This window comes from Gouania willdenowi, unplaced genomic scaffold (assembly GCF_900634775.1).
Source record: "Gouania willdenowi unplaced genomic scaffold, fGouWil2.1 scaffold_254_arrow_ctg1, whole genome shotgun sequence".
Taxonomy (NCBI): domain Eukaryota; kingdom Metazoa; phylum Chordata; class Actinopteri; order Blenniiformes; family Gobiesocidae; genus Gouania; species Gouania willdenowi.
This window is the reverse complement of record NW_021145011.1, coordinates 1-7,083: the sequence shown is the minus strand read 5'-3', so window position 1 is coordinate 7,083 and position 7,083 is coordinate 1. Positions and strand designations below refer to the sequence as shown.

General features: G+C 41.0%; 1 pseudogene; it reads right to left on the bottom strand.

The window, feature by feature from the left end:
* Nucleotides 1–234: 234 nt before the first annotated feature.
* LOC114459071 (ras GTPase-activating protein-binding protein 1 pseudogene) lies at nt 235–1,263 on the bottom strand (annotated as a pseudogene).
* Nucleotides 1,264–7,083: the final 5,820 nt, after the last annotated feature.

The window sequence follows — 7,083 nt, the reverse complement described above, 5'->3', positions numbered from 1 at the left end:
AAACTTCATTGACCACAGACCACAGTTCAAGTAGTTTTCAACCAATATTTTAATCTTTAGATCGATTCAAGTTCAGAGTGATGCAAACGTCCAGATACACAATGGGTGGGGCTTAAGGAGGGGGCGTAGTCTCACTGCCAGGGGGCAGAGAAACGCTCACTAGGCCACCACCCCACAAACAGAGCCAAGGCTGGGTTTGTTGGTTCCACCCCCTTGGGATGAGGGGCCTCTGACTCAGCCCCCTCTGGGTGCTCCAGGGCGAGGACGAGCATCCCCGCGCTCAACTTCACGTGGCGAACACGTCTTTTTCTTCTGGACATTCAGACGCACGTTGTCAAACAACTCAATAGGTCTGCTGCTGAGGATCTTCTGGACCGGCTCAGAATCATTAAACACCACGAAACCAAAGTTTGGATGTTTTTCTCTGCAGATGATCTTGAAATCTAACACTGAGCCAAACTGTTCAAAGAACTCCATCAGTTCGGGCTTTTCCACGTCGTGAGGAATATTTCCTACGAACAGCTGATGAGCGTCAGGATAACGAACCATCCTTCGACCCTCAGACTCTCTGCCCTCAACTTCACGCGGCGAACGCGTCTTTTTCTCCTGGACATTCAGACGCACGTTGTCAAACAACTCAATAGGTCTGCTGCTGAGGATCTTCTGGACCGGCTCAGAATTGTTAAACACCACGAAACCAAAGTTTGGATGTTTTCCTCTGCTAATGATCTTGAAATCCAGGACTGAGCCGAACTGTTCAAAGAACTCCACCAGTTCGGTCTTTTCCACGTCGTGAGGAATATTTCCTACGAACAGCTGATGAGCGTCAGGATAACGAACAATCCTTCGACCCTTAGGTCTCTGAGGTCTCTGTGTGGAGCTCTGAGACTCACACTTTACCTGCACTCTGGGCTGTGTTGTGGGCAGGACTTTAACCTTGTGGGGGAGGATTCTTGACACTGGGACGGCTCCACAGGGTGGGAGGTACTTACTGGTAACGTACGCCCAGGAGAACGACCTGTTATTCTCAGGGGCGGGCTCCGGGAGGTCTGAGGAGCTTTTTTCTGTTATGTCCTCCAGCTCCTCCACGTCCTCCTCAGACTCTTCAGGAGGTTCAGAGTCAGAGTCCTGAAAGACCTCATCCTGGTACATGAAGACATCGTTGTGGATATAGAATTTGTCTGCGGTGGTTCCCTCCGGAGCCAGGACGAAGGTCTGCGCAAACCTCCTCATGGGCTGCATGTTGTTAGACAGCTCCCCCATCACCTACAAACAGGTTTGTTTATTCCCCTTTTCTTTTTCTCTTTCTCATGGCCCGGCCCACCGGCCCAATCCCCGGTGTCCCCGGATGCCAGTCCACCCCTGCCAAGATGAGACTGTTTTCTTCCATCCATAACATTAGGAATACTCTCAGGTGATTGGATGTGAAGGGATTATTGTATTTCTTCAGCCTGTACTGTTAGTCTGACAGACTTACTGTTTGTAGGCTGTTCTCATTTTACAGGTGAAAAACACATGAAAATAGTGGTGGGAAGTTGTGACTGGGTCATAGATTATTGAAGCTCATCTGTGTTACCTGAAATAAGAGTCTCTGCAGAGTCTCCATCTTGTGGCTCACTTGGTGATGCTTTTCAGGTTGTTTTTAATGTTACTCAAAGCAGTTTTGGGATTTTTAACATCCACAGTTTGTGATCTGTGAAGATCATCAGAGATGCAAAAACCAGACGAGCTTTTTAACCCAGACACTAACGTTGAAACTCTATCATCACTCTCTATTACAGTCCTAATCAAAGCCATAGCAGAGGCTGACATCATCTCAGCCTCTACCATGTCATCATGTCTACTTGGTTTAGATACATTTAGGTCATTCAGGGAATAAGCTGACTCATGTGTTTTTCATTATATAGCTCCAAATAGCTGAAGCTGTGCATTTCTGCTGGTATTTACAGTGAGCTGAAGGAATGTTTCTAGTCTGTGTGTGTGTATATTAGACTGTAGTTTGCCCTGAAAGGAGCTCAGCTTTGTTAATAACTACATATTTTATTTATAACCTTGTCAACAATGAGGAAGCAAAGTGAAGTTAATCAGGAAACATGCAAGAGTTTTAATAAATAGATCAAAAGGACAAAATATATTAATTTAGTAAATATGAATGAAATAAATTTCAGTCAGGTCTGCTTTAGTCAAAATAAATGATTTATTTACAATAAATGTGCATTAGGATTTGTATAGCGCCTTTGAGTGCTTTACATGGATATGCATACAATCATATATTTGGTGGTATGGGTCTGTTCTGGGACCTCCTTGTCCTTTCCATGAGCTTACATGGAAAGCCGGAGGCAGGGAGAGCACTCCTCCCTGACCTTCCCTGAGACCTAGCTAAAGGCTAAAGCAAGGAGAGCGGTTTAGCAGAAACCCCCTGGAACAGATCACAGCATACTGTATGTTAATGATAAAAAAAATGACACCCAGTTACTTGGATACATACTGACCAGGAGGAGTTGGGGCGGAGGTGGGTTGTGCAATGCTTGCTGAGGAGGTAAAAGGCAGCTGTCGCGGTTTAAGTCGTGCTTCCTGTATGCTGTGACCAATAAGGGGCCAGTTTGTTGACTGAAGGTGTGGCTGGCTTGACGTCAGAGGCCTGCCTGAACTAACGCTAAGCTCAATTAATAAATGTCCCCATCCTATGATATGTAGTCAGGTAGTGTGGTTTGTTTAATTAGAAAAAAATTTAAAATTTAGTCCTGATGTCATTTTAATGCACTTTGAGAAGCTTTAGAAACTAAATTAGATGAAAAAAAAAAAAAAAAAAAAAACCTGTATTGTGTACTGTAGCACTAACACATTGTTTTTATGTGAGGAAACCTGCACCTCAGTGTCTGTCTTGAGATATTGGAGATACTTTTTCAAAATTAATTGATAAATAAAGACATATTACTGTTTGTCTTTCAGAGTACAGTCTGTGCAGAAACTGTAGTTTAACGTATATGACTCGTAGGAAGCATTAAAATGATAATGAATCTTTTCAGTGATGAACAAAATCTGCCTCTTGCAGCAGTCGAGAGTTTAGATCCTTTCTCTGTCGCACTCGTTTCCTCTTTCTTTGCACTTTGAATAAATACTGTGAATTTATTTAGGATAGATTCTCTTTTCTGTTTGTCTATTGAATAATCACTGAGCAACTGGTAACAATTTCAGAGTTTTTGGAGACCAAAGTGCATGGGATAATTATTGAAATGTGGTGAAACGACCCTTGTGTTAACAATGACCTTCCTTCAGTGAAGGCCTTTTCTGGTAAAAACACTGACCACATCACAATTTCTGATGCATCCACTACGCTGTTAGAAATCCAACGTAAAAGTATTTGGGGAGGTGAAAAAGAATGTGTTAATCTGTGTGTTCATTTATTATTGACAAATATGAATCAATACTTACATTTCCAAAGATCAATTATGACATTCTGTGAAGCTCATTAACATTACAACAAAGCAGAGAATGTGAGTACAGTATCATTTAAATGTTTGGGGTCTAAAACTTCAAACTTGTGAAATATTAAATTTGCACAGTTTATTTATGATAAACTAATGTCAAATGTTTCAATTTTCTAAATAAATGTTGCTGGTCTCTCTTTAAAACAGATGAACATGATGTGTTAGAGCAGATATGAACAACTTTCATCAGAAATAAGGGTAAAAAAAGAAAAATCTATTTAGTTTATTTAGTTACTATTATGCTTAAAATGTAAATAATGTATATATAATAATTGCTCCACTATTTTTGAATCCGTCAAACACCTTTAATGGTTGGTTTTCTTTAACTCTATGACAAAGTTGTTTATGATGTATATGCAAACACTCATCTCACGTCATATATTTAAATCCAGCTTCAGGTCGTCCAGTTTGTTTTCCAGGGAAAAGACATTAGAACACAGGATGGAAGGAAGCGGCGTTTTTTGAGGATTAGCTTTTAGCTTGGTCGCTAGCCCCGCTCGGCATCCCTGCTCCTGCTTCTGATCACACCACTTACGTCTCCTCTGCTGGCGGACACCGCTGGTACGAGACTCCACTGCTTCACAGGCTGCTGGTTGTAGCTGGCTCCGTAGGAGGTCCAGATCTTCACACCTACTGGACTATAACTCTTTGTTTTGCCTAAATCTAAGATTTCCTGGTGGTCGTATTGTATTATATAGTAACTACGCTGCAGGTTCACTGAGAAATGATTAAAGGTGACTGAGTTATCTGCTGATATATATCTGTTGCTAACGCGAGCCTCTACAGACGCAGCCTGTAGAGATTTTATAGGATACATGGGGTGAAGCTGCCCCGTGTAGTTAGTACCACCTCACTCTACAAACTTCTAGAAGATTTAAGGTCTTCTGCTGTGTGTGGGCTTGGTGAAATCCAGGTAGTAGATGATATATGCCAGAGACGGCGTTGTTCAGGGACGACTTCTTCTTCCTGTGTTTTATGGCAGGTGACACTCTCAGGGATGGCTCTGCTGTAAATAGACTTATACTCAAAAAGGTACTACAGGTTGGCCAGGTCAGCAATATTTATTAATGTTTATATAACTATATAATCTAAAAATAAAAAAATAAAACAACTCATATGGCATGACAGCTAAGGACATGTTTCTTAACACTCAAATTAAGATTTTAAGTATTTCAAACATATTTAAAAACTGAAAATGTACAATATTTCTATATATTGCACCTTTAATAAGGTTCCTCCTGTCAGGGTTTGGTGTAGGTGTGGACCTAAACGCAGAGAAAGATGGAGGCAGAATGCAGGCGTAGCATTCCTGGAAACAGTCCATGTTTATTCCAAACTAAAAAACTCAAAGGGCAGCACAAAGAAACCAGGGAACAAACACAGCAGGACATGAGGAAGGTAGACATTGACAATGAATCAGCAAACATTCAGTGTTCAAGCACTCAGCTAAATAGTAGAGGAGGCCTGATTGGGAACGGGCCACACCTGGGTGGAAACATGAGGGAGCTAATCAGTCACACACCAAGCACACAGACATCACTGGGGGGTGGAGCCACAAGCAGGAAACCCTGGAACACAGAGACAAGAGTTACAGTAGAAAACAGAATAAACAAAGACTCAGAACACAAGGACTAAACACAAACTAAACAGAAGCTGACACCTCCATCCTGTTTAAAATACTGATGATTCAGCAGAATGGCTTTGAGCCTGCTGGACACAAACAGCTTGGGTCAGTCCTTTTTTTACTGGTTACATGATGAATTATCAATGAAGAGAGACTGTTTCACTTTAATCTAATCCTCTATCATTAACCTTCTAAATGAATCCTTTAGAAATCATTTTTTAACGTTCTGACCAACAGTGTGCATTAGTTTGAGCTCTACTTCTCCCACTGATCAGTTGATGTCTCCACTACTGACCTGAGGGCCATTGTTGGGGTGTTGGGAAGCATCAGTAGACAGTCCCATGTCTGACGCTCACTGTTGTCATACAACACAAACTCTCTGATCTTGACTTTTACTCCACTGTTGAAGTCAGCAGACAGCTTCATGAATCTGACTGTGTGATTGTCCTCCATCCTCACCTGGTAACACAGAGAAACTATGAGGTCAGCACACTGTTTTAACTACATATACAAAAACTCACCCATTCACAACATTGACAATCAGAAATTAAATGAAAACTAAAATAAATCAGAAGTCACCCAATTAACACACTTCTAGCAGGTTTAAAAAACATAAACTTAAAGCTGCAGTATGCTTTTAACCTCTTTTCACCATATTTCATGATTGTTTCTGTCAATTGAACCACATTCACCATTTGTCATGCTCATTATTCACCAGTTTAAACTAATTGTTCCAATATTAACTCTTTGAACCCTTTTTTACCACTTTTTCTGTCTGTTTTTGCCCACTCTAATTTGCAACTTTTAACCAATTTATCTGGTTTTTAAAATCTAATTTCACCCCATTTTTCATCATTTTTGGTCACTTTGAACTAGGGCTGAAAGGATTCATAGAGTTACTCGATTAACTTGATTACAAAAAGTCCTCGTGGCAAAAATTGTGCCTCGAAGCATTGTTACTTTCCTATGATACGCACTATACGTGCAGCAACCGCACACCGCTAGCGCATCATCAATGCGTGACAAACATTCTGCATTTAGTTTAGCGCCATGGCGGAGAGTAAACGACAGAGAACGTCTAAAGTCTGGGATCATTACATCATCAAAAATGAAGAAAACAAGGTGCAATCATGTGTTTACTGTAAACAATACCTGTCATACCACAGCAGTACCACTTCAATGATACAGCATCTGAACCAAAAGCATCCACATGCTGTTTATACAAGTGTCGCTGAAACAAGGTAATGTAGCGCTAATTTAGACATGGGCCGATTATCAATAAATACATAAATTAACCGGATGATAAATGAAAAATGAACGTGGAAGTTTTCCAGCCTTGATGTATTGACATATGCATGTGTATTTGGCTGTGTCTGTCAACTGCAGAGGTTAGCGTTAGCATGGATATAAAACAGCAGATAACTCAGTCAGTTCTAATAATTTATCAGTGAACCTGCAGCGTAATTACTCTAAAATAGTACACGACCATCAGGTAATCTTAGATTTATGTAAATCATACAGTTATAGTCCGATAGATGCAGCAACTCTAGCTTCAGATTGCTACAGCGGCTACACCCAGCAGCCTGTGGAGCCTCGTACTCCGCCAGAGGAGGAGACGTAAGCGGTGTGATCGGAAACACGTACTGTACGCGTGTACACACAAACCAGGGTAGATGGTCTTTAAATCCTTAAAACGGTAAAGTATTAAATGTGATGTAGCCAAATCTAAGGCCTTAAAAACTTTACATTTGAGAAAAATGGGATTAAATTAGAGTAATTGTAGCATTAAATATTGTGGTACGTGTAACCCGCATTTAGTCCAGGTGCATTATTTTGAAGGGTCCACTTCCTGTTTCACTGCCCTCAGCTACCATTTCCCTTAAAACATTGTAATTTACATTCCAATCACTCTCTGCTGTGGCTGTGGTATGCTGTGGGTTTTCAAGCTAACCAAGAGAGGCAGACTTA